The following is an 8,133-nucleotide window of genomic DNA, read 5'->3' as shown; positions in this document are numbered from 1 at the left end:
AAAAGAAACTACTTCATCTTACCATTTTTTAAAAATATTTTTTATTTACATTTTTATTTAAAAATATGATTGATTTTAATGTAAAAAGCAGTTTTAACCTACATTTTTTAATATTCTAATAACCTTTTTTTTTTTATTACAACCAGGAAATCTCCGAAGAAAAAGTCTCTTGATTTAAACAGTATATTTAAATATTGTTATATATCAGTAAATAAGTATGTATTTATTTATTTATGAATTCAATTAAAATTGATTAAATTTTACTTTCCAGTACTAAAGTATGAATGAATATATGATCCTTTTTTACTTCCATGGACTTTTACATTTTCTCAAAATACCCGTATAAAATAATAATAAAATAAAATGTCTAGCATATATTTATTTCACACTGTGTCTTGTACCAAGGTGCTGTGTTTTTAAGAGGCAGTGTCAAGTTAAAACAGTGAAACTTTGAAAAGCCTGTCTCAAGACACCTGAAATGTTACGCTCCGTCTTGCTGTTTTTGAACACAAGAACATGTCCTGTGTGAACGGCTCTTTACTTATTATGTGCTGCTGCTCTCAGTAAGTGTGGTGTCCTGTAGTAGCGTGTGTCAGAGGCCGTTCACACAGGACACATTCTTGCATTCGAAATTAGCTAGACGCAGTGAAATGGAATAAAGCACTTGTGTCTCGAGACGCTTAAGTTTAACTGTTTAACTCGACACAGTAGTGCTCATGGTGCAAGACACATATACTACCATACACCACCATTTAAAAATCTGGGGGGGGAAGTAAGAATTTTGTTTGAATGAAATTAATACTTCTGTTTAGCAAGGATGTATTAAATTGATAAAAAGTGACTTATAAAATACTTAGGGTCAGATTTACTAACAGCTTGCACCAGCGCAAACCGTCTTTTGGTGTTACAATAATACTGTCAGGACTTACTAAAGACGTGCAGAAATAGAAGTAAGAAAAGGTTGTTGGTAAGTGTTAAGAAGAGGGTTAAGAAGAGAGAGAGAGCGAGAGAGAGAAAGACATGATATAAATAATAGCTAGGATTTAATATGTATGAGGCGTCCGGGCAGGTGTCCACAACACTCTCTCAGTCTGCTACTGACTGATGGGAGAGGAGCAAGAGAAGAGGACGAGGAGGAGGCAGAGGAAGAGATGGGGAGGAGGCAAGGTGATGGGTCTGCATACTAATCAGCCCAGGATCAATTTCCCACCCCATACGCCCCTCCACATTTCCCAGATGCTGTGGCTTTGGCCGTGGAGAGGAGACGAGAGGCTAAGCTCCTAGACCTCCATCTAGGCCTGGAGCTGTGGCTTCTGTAGGTCAAGCAGCCTGGAAGCAGGCATATCATCCCGCTCTCAAGGTCCCTGACCCTGCGTAATCCGCCTAAGGAACCCTACTGTCTTTGGAGAGGTCACAGGGATTAACCAGAACGGATGGCTCTATCTACGATGGCGTGTCATGACCTCTGACACAAGGTAACAAGTGGGGTCTTATGCTTACAGTTAATGGATTTCCTCCTGCGTGACCTCTGAGACCCAGACAGAAGCCGGAGTGAAGGACCGTGGCGGTGTAAACGCTACCAGGCAGCAGTTGGACACACTTGACTGAACTGAAATGTTTGTGATTATTTTTGTATACAAAAAATAAAATAAGTCACGTTTATTTTATATTTTAGAATGATATATTATAAATCTTTTATACAACAGTTCTTTCTGGTCCTCGAATCTGATTGTGCAATATTCAATATAACTCCAACCGTTTAACTGTTTGTATGAAATTGACAAAAGAAAACAACTAGAGGAATCTAGACAAATGGTGGCGATTTTGACGCATCTGAAATTTAGAATAATTTTGATGACTTCACAACTATTCTAAAATGTAGATATTGAGTAATACATTAGCTATGCTCCAAAACCTAGCATGCGGCCTACCTCAGCCGATCCAGACAGGAATGCTGTTCAAACATGAAGCTCTCCTTTTTAAAGCAGCACTATGTAACTTTTTCTGTGTTCAAAATTTGAATGGTGGCGATTTTGACGCATCTGAAATTTAGAATAATTTTGATGACTTCACAACTATTCTAAAATGTAGATATTGAGTAATACATTAGCTATGCTCCAAAACCTAGCGTGCGGCCTACCTCAGCTGATCCAGACAGGAATGCTGTTCAAACATGAAGCTCCATTTTAAAGCAGCACTATGTAACTTTTTCTGTGTTCAAAATTTGCAAAATGTATATAATGAGTGAGTACATCATGAATTCATCTTCCAAAACGTGTTTTTGTCTTATAATAAGGTACATTTATAAAAAGTCCTTATATTTGGACTATTGTAGCCTGGTCGGGTCGTCACCGCTGCGGAGTAGCACATGCCAGCGTGAATCGCCATAGACATAAACTTAGAGAAGTAGCTCCGGTTGGAATGTTCTTCCGCGGGATGTATGCAGTTCTGTTTATTAACCGCTAGAGCACCAAAAGTTACATAGTGCTGCTTTAACTAACTAATTAGAAAATCCTTGGTCAGGTAAATGACAAGTATTTATTAACATTACACCAAAAGTTGTAGGTCATAATGTGGATGAATGATTGACATTTCAGCACTTCAGAAACCAGACTTCTTTTTTTCCTCAATGGAAAGCATATTTACACTGTTTGAATCGTTCCCTGTCCCCTATATAGTGCACTACGTGCCATTCACTGTACAGAAAATACTAATTCTGTGGACAAGTGACCGATTTCAGCCGCGGCTTCAGCGTCTACTTTATAGTGTAGGGGCCGGGCGCTTCGGATTCTAGAGAGCATTTGATTGGACAGAAAGTTTGATGAGAAGCTGAAGTATGATATGACGTCAAAAAAATAGTTGAGCCATTTTGGCGGAAGTGACGAGCTGCAAGCTTTGAATGCTTATATCTTCTAAATGCGAATTCTGTCACTGTTTTGGAGCACACTACCTTATAGTTAACCTTAAGACTAACATATTGATACTAACACCCAAAAAACTTTAATTTTGATTTCATGGGGACTTTAAGATTTCTGTGAAATTTTAAGGTCAGTTGTCTATTGTCAGTAGTGTAGCGATGTAATAATCACAGATTACTTACAAATTGTAATACATAACTGGTTCCAAATTAAAGTACATGACAAAAATTGTAGTTAGTAACGTAATATTACATTACACATTTTAGTTAATATAATCATACAACTTTAAGATTAATTTTAGATTACTTCTGACCTATCTCGTTTTTCACATTGATTTAAATAGTATAATCTTGTACCATATTGATATAAAAATTACTGAAGAAAATATATTTAATTTGTTGTTCTCAACAACATGAAGTGCATTAAACATTATGTCAGTGTTTTCTAAACTGGGTTTGTGAAGGAACTGCAGAGAGTTTATGAGTTTAATGAAAAGCTAATAATTAATTAAATCATAAAAATTGTAAATGAAAACAAATAATTTTAAAATGAATCAAAATAACTAACTTACTGAAAAAATTAAAATAAGTGTAAGTTTGCAAGCATGTCATGTGACCATAACCAATGTCAGAGAACCATGAAAAAAGTTGGTGAATTTGAGCATTCTGAGCATGTGTTTGAAAGACAAACAAAAGTAATACATGGTAAAATAACTGACTGACTGATAATTAAAATAAAAATTTTGTTCATCAGTAGCTGATGCAATGTTAAAACACTTCTTAAAAGGGTTATATGACGCGATTTTATGTTTTCCTTTGTCTTTGGAGTGTTACTAGCTGCTCGTGCATAAATAAGATCCGTAAAGTCGCAAAGATTAAAGTCTCAAATCTTTCTAAAAGTTTAGACTAATCCACAAATTCCTAAACACGCCCCCACAAATCTACGTCACTCTGTGGGAAGATTTGCATAACACCGCTCAAATGTATAGACAAAAAAAGAAGCTGCAACTTTTATTCTCGCTGTAGTATTGTTGCTGCCACCGCCACCGCTGTATATTTCCAAATATGGTAATGGGCGTAACATTTCCGTCACACCGCGCTTTTCAGAACGATGAGCTTTGTAAAAATCAACGCGTTTCAGAAAGGCGGGGAAGAGAAGAGCAACAATAATGTACAGTATGTGGAAAATAATGTGTTTTTTGAAACTTAAACCACATAAACACATTGCATTACACCAAATACAAAAAACTAAATAATAATTTTAGCAACATCATATGACCCCTTAAACTTGAAATGATTTTTGTAAATCCAGTGGTCAAATGCTGTGTAGCCACATGACTAGTGACTGATCTCTGTGTGAATGTCCACAAATCTGGAAGACTTTCTGAGTGTATATAAGAGTAGGATATTTTAGAAAGGAAAATTTAACAGATAAAAAAGAGGAATTAGGGAGAATTAATAAATTATGAATAAATTAATTTTATTGTGTAAATAATATGTAATCCATAACAAAATAACTGTAGTCTGATTACGAGTATTTTAAAATGTAATTGAATCTAATTACAAGTACTTAATTTTTGGGTCCTGATTAAGTAATCCAGATTAAATGTAATCACTTACTACCCAGCTCTGATCACACCTCACTTTCACTTTCAAACCATGCAGCAAAATCATGTAATAGTGTGGGGAATATTTCTCTCTCTAGATTGCATGGATTCCTACTGAAATGGTAAAATAATCCCAGAATGCACTGTGCAAAAGAATTCAAGATTGCGGACATTAAATTTTAACTATAAATTAACATACATCATTGAATACCGAAAACTATCAATAAAAATAGTTCAGTGTAATATATTCAATAAAAGTTGTATATATATATATACATAAATATTTAATCTAATTAAATATTTAATATATATACAATATTTTTGTCTGATATGTATTTTTTAAGTGAATTACATCAATAGCAACATGCGAACGTCAAACTGTATTAGAATCAATTGTGACATGCGTGTCTGATGCGCTTTATGTGAGTAGCACTGTTTTTTGCAGCGTGTGGAGTTTCTGTTTATGTATCCTGTTCCAAATCAGTCATATATGAGTTTCTGCTCAGTTAGGATGCTGTCTAAAGGTGCGGTCACATTTACCACTGTTCAACAAATTTTGAGGTGAAATCCAGTCATTTTAATAGGAATCCATGCAATCTGGAATTTCATGTAAGGCTGAAAGGTTTCCCCATGCAGATTTTGCTTCATCAACAGAAAGCTGCTTGAAAATGACTTCTGTGCTTCGTACATCGCTACACAATAGACAACGGATAATTTTTTTCCCCGTGAAATTGCAGCAAAATTTCACTAATGTTACCGCCAATGTCACCAGACCCTTTTTACTGGGGAACAAGCTCCAGTGAAAGAACGCTGTGCCCCAGTAAAATATTACTGCTAAATATTAATGTTAGTGAAGATTATAACATACCAACCTGAGAATCATTTTCTCTGACAATATATCAAGTCATGTGTGTTTTCTATCAGCTCCACAGAATCAGAATTAGAATAGGGATGCCAGATTCATGAATGAATCACTCTTTTGAAACAGTCAATCGGGTTTGCAAAAAGGTCTGGAACTGTTCAGTTTGATTCATTAGGACAGTTGTAAGACAGAAAATAAAAAGAGTGCTAGATTATGTGGATATTTATTTACAATTGACCTTTCGCCGGGAGTTTGATTGACAGGCAATCTGACCAATCGTAGCGCAGAATCTGCCATTTTTGTCCGACAAACAAACCAGACAGGAGAGTAAATTCACGTCTGTACAGTAGAGGGCGCAGCTCAAACAAATTGCATGGAGAATATGACAGGAGAAGAAAGTTCAACACTATTCAGCAATAACAAAAATGAAATACAAATGTGTCATTTTTGCTTAGTATGATTGAATTGGATCATCGAAGGTTAGTAGCAAAGACATTGGTTAATAAAATGGGACAAACCAGACAGGAGAGTAGATTAACATTGGTGGACTTGAACTTGGAAAATTGTGTCTCTTTCCGTGTTTTAAACAAGATACCTTCTGATGTTCATTCATGTTTATTTCATGCTATAACTAGTAGTAAAGAGGAAGAGATGATCGGTTCACATGCCAGTTGAATTGAGGCACTACAGCGATCACAAACAGTGTTGGGGAAAGTTGCTTTTAAAAGTAATGCATTACAATTTTGCGTTACTCCCTAAAAAAGTAATTAATTACGCTACTTAGTTACTTTTTATGGAAAGTAATGCATTACGTTATTTTTGCATTACTTTTCAAATCTGGGCTGGGCTTACTTGTTTGTTTTTAAATATAAAAAGTCTTCTTTTACAAATGTAAAAGCCCTTTCACACTAAAAATGAAATGAATACACCTCACGCAGAAGGAAATGTAAATTCACGTCTGTACAGTAGAGGGCGCAGCTCAAACAAATTGCATGGAGAATATGACAGGAGAAGAAAGTTCAACACTATTCAGCAATAACAAAAATGAAATACAAATGTGTCATTTTTGCTTAGTATGATTGAATTGGATCATCGAAGGTTAGTAGCAAAGACATTGGTTAATAAAATGGGATTAAATACATAAATGATATTTGTCTTATTTAACATATTTAATTATTGCAGGTTTGTATAATATTCTGAGTTTGCATTTGACTGTTTTTATTCATTTTGAGGAATACTGAATCTGTTTTTGTGCAGGTGAAATTAGTAAATACACGTTCATATTTAGTCTGGAACTACAGTAAGATCATGTTCACACAGCGCACACAACGCCTCTGCACTTACTCCCGATTTCGCTCAACATGGCAACACGAGAGCTATCAGTCAATACATGGGGAAAAAGTAACTGGAGTTACTTATTTGAAAAAGTAACTCAGATATTTCCTTCTAAATTAAAAAGTAATGCGTTACTTTACTAGTTACTTAAAAAAAAGTAATCTGATTACGTAACTCACATTACTTGTAATGTGTTACCACCAACACTGACCGCAAAACGGTATTTATCATTTGAATTTCTTACAAAATGACAAACATTGAAAGCTGAGACTTTGTTTCATACCAAAAGTAACCTGCTCTGTCTTGTCTGTCGGTGTGTTGTCAGTGTCCTCTTTGCTCCGCGATGTATTTTCCACAGCATTAGAACATGATGTGTGGTTGAGAGCGGCATGGCTTGTCGGACATAGCAACGGTAATAAAGAGGGGAGTTGGTCTTTGCGAAGGCTCAATTGTAGGAAACAAAATGTGAAAATGTCTTCTATCGCTTATCAACGACAACGCAGCTCTTTAATACATGTGAAGCTCATGAACTACTTTGTACTGCAAGTAAATACGATTTATATCCAAAACTTGAAAATATGGGCACACTTGATGTGACTGTGACCTATAGTGTTGATGAAAGCCCCTGGTTACCGCACCTTGAGAAGGTAGTTCAAATTAGAAAAATAAAGACAAAATAAAGCTTATTTTGAGTATGTGTCCTGCTCACACAGGTATTCAGTAATCTGAGCTTGTAAATAATTAAATGGCAAGACGGCCATAAAGGGTTGACCACTCACAATTCCACTTGTTTTCCTCAACCAGCTGAACTCATTCACATCTATTTTCCCTCCTAAACACACTATCTGTCCTCCCACCCCCCCTCACACCCATCCCAGAGTGTGTTTGTGTGTGTGTATTCTTTTTTGCCACACAATCAATGTGGCTTTTAAGATGTCTATCGATTTGTTCCCGAGACAGACCCCGGCTCGCTGGAGCGACACTTTGATTGCTGTGCAGGTAATTACTGTTATTATTTATGCATCTGGGTGAAATGCCAGGACTTAACATTCCCTGTACAAGAGGCCACAGACGATCAACAGAGAGGAAGCACCTGGAGAGGCGAGAGGCTCAAGAGAAGAAGAGAGCTGGAGAAATGAGCACAGGGACACGGGGAGATTCACAATACACAAAAAACACAATCATAGATGAACACAGATGAAAGTATATGCAGGTCTTTTATAACATAAACTAGGCCTGTCAATCGATTTCAGATTTGAATTGCAAAGTATGTCAACTAATTAATCAATCGCATTAATTGCTCATTTAAATATTTGTCCAAGATAGACACATCGATCATCCACACAAAAATCATTCCTTGCATTTAATGTTATTACACAAAAAAAATTTTATATTGAAAATGTAAATTAATA

The 8,133-nt window shown here is 35.7% G+C and overlaps 1 protein-coding gene across 1 annotated transcript in view; it reads right to left on the bottom strand.

Moving 5' to 3' along the window:
- The window catches only part of LOC107699220 (neuronal PAS domain-containing protein 1-like), a 56,147-nt gene that overhangs the window by 11,784 nt on the left and 36,230 nt on the right, over window positions 1-8,133 (bottom strand). The window lies entirely within an intron of this gene.

The sequence above is a fragment of the Sinocyclocheilus anshuiensis genome, unplaced genomic scaffold (genome assembly GCF_001515605.1).
Source record: "Sinocyclocheilus anshuiensis isolate Anshui unplaced genomic scaffold, SAMN03320099.WGS_v1.1 scaffold242, whole genome shotgun sequence".
Classification (NCBI taxonomy): Eukaryota; Metazoa; Chordata; class Actinopteri; order Cypriniformes; family Cyprinidae; genus Sinocyclocheilus; species Sinocyclocheilus anshuiensis.
The sequence above is the reverse complement of the archived record's forward strand: the minus strand, read 5'-3'. Positions and strand labels throughout refer to the sequence as shown.